The sequence below is a fragment of the Rhagoletis pomonella genome, unplaced genomic scaffold (genome assembly GCF_013731165.1).
Source record: "Rhagoletis pomonella isolate Grant_MI unplaced genomic scaffold, Rhpom_1.0 Rhpom_scaffold_00008, whole genome shotgun sequence".
NCBI lineage: Eukaryota > Metazoa > Arthropoda > Insecta > Diptera > Tephritidae > Rhagoletis > Rhagoletis pomonella.
In genome coordinates this window covers 17,166,318-17,168,308 of record NW_023458562.1, presented here as the reverse complement: position 1 = coordinate 17,168,308, position 1,991 = coordinate 17,166,318, and the positions used below count along the sequence as shown (strand labels likewise).

The 1,991-nt window shown below is 31.5% G+C and overlaps 1 long non-coding RNA gene across 1 annotated transcript; it reads right to left on the bottom strand.

Moving 5' to 3' along the window:
* Nucleotides 1-83: 83 nt before the first annotated feature.
* LOC118744268 lies at nt 84-1,974 on the bottom strand. The gene is made up of 2 exons (XR_004993522.1): nt 801-1,974; nt 84-521 (listed from the first exon to the last, which is right to left on the bottom strand). It is a non-coding gene; the product is annotated as an uncharacterized LOC118744268 (long non-coding RNA).
* Between the last annotated feature and the right edge of the window lie 17 nt (nt 1,975-1,991).

Below are 1,991 nucleotides of genomic sequence, written 5' to 3'. Positions count from 1 at the left end.
TGTTGGCATGAGTTTAGATGGTTTTGGGCATATCGATGTTGATTCATGCATTCCTTTGTGTGCTACCTTTCCAAGATGTATACTTTTAGTTGTAAAAGTTCGTCTTTTGTTTATTTTTGTAGTTCTTAATTGCCGCAATTTTGACGAGCCGTTGTTCGTTCTCAACATGTGATCTTTCCTTCAATCAATGCAACAAGAAGCTTTCAAACCGAGCCGCAAAGCCGATATATGGAGCGCAGAGAACTATGACAAGAAATTTATATCGCCTAAAAGTAGGCTTGAAGTAGTGATTACGCATTTTGTGGGCGCATAGTTTTTGATAAACGTCTCCTCGATGTGTGTGTATGTGTGTGTGTTGTTCACATGCGATATGCGCAAGCGCCGAGTTGGGAAGTTGGTCAAATCTTCGAAATTCGAACATATAGCTTGCATTCAGCAATAAACAAATGAAAAATTGGGGCTCGGTGCACCTTTCTGTCATGATCAAACTCTGCTGGCTCCAGTATCCATATCGTGATCGCCTTCAATTATTTAATACATAATAATTATTAATTTATTTAATTATTTAACGTTATTCATTTATGCTCATTTCTATTTAAAAAAATTAATTTCTGAATACTTTTAACACAAATTATATAATTGTATAATTACAAATTAACACAAATAATTAAAAAGTGCATACAATTTAGTAATTTTGTTGCTTTTCAAATTTATCAAGTTATTTAAAGCGCTTTTTGAATTCTTAATATGATATATCTGATTATATGTACATATATAAATTGAAAATATTCGATATTTACCATGTCATAGCATGCTACGTTGCTCATATGCCCATGAATATATGCGTGTTATCCTTTCTAATTCGTTCATTGGCAGCAGTACATTGCAGAGACGTAACGCAATTTCCTCATCGGCTGTAATAACCCTTTCAGCGCCAAAGTTACTTGTTATTTGCAAAAATTTTCGAAAAAATTATGGTGTTTCGCGCAATTTTCTCCAAGGTATAGTACATTTTAAATTTTTATCGAAAAGGTAGGTCAGTGTATACTATATGTATACTTTTTTTTTGTCATGTTCAAATTTAAAATATTTCCTGAGCCGAGTATATGCGTGCATCCAAATATTGTTATGGAAAATAGTCAGAAATTTATTCGCGTTTTTCACAAATAAATTCGACCGATACGAACTATCGTATAACTTGAGGTTTTTTCGCATACATTATGTTTTATATCATATATCAGGGTTGTGGTCAGGATTACCATCTTACTCACGATTGTATAAAAATTCCGTCATTATATCATAAATCAGGTTTGTCAGGATTACATCAAAATTCCGTAGTCATTATATCATAAATCAGGTTTATTGTCTGGATTACCAATTATCTTAGGATTGCATCAAAATTCTGTTATTATATAATAAATCAGGTTTAGTGTCAGGATTACCAATTAACTCAGGATTGCATCAAAATTCCAAATCAAATCAAAAATCAGGTTTATTGTCAGGATTACCAAATAACCAAAATTGTACATGTATTACTACTACAGTATTCAAAGATGTACATATTTTTCGACATATATGAAATAATCACATCTTAGTGCACGTTGAATGAATTTTAAAATATTTTCCAAATTCACTTTTATCGAAGGAATAAAATGGTCCTTCGAATAATTTTAATCGACACAATAGTTGATGGAACGCAAATCGATTGTATCTCAAGTGATGTAATCCGTGTTTTAGTTGTGGTATTAGTGAAATTTTTTTATTCTTTGATTTCATTATACCGTTGCAGGTTGAAAAATAATTCGATGGAAGACCAAAATAGTTTAACAAAATTCCAAATCAAATCAAAAATCAGGGTTGTGGTCAGGATTACCAACGTACGATTGTATAAAAATTCTGTCATTATATCATAAATCAGGTTTGTCAGGATTACATCAAAATTCCGTAGTCATTATATCATAAATCAGGTTTATTGTCTGGATTACCAATTA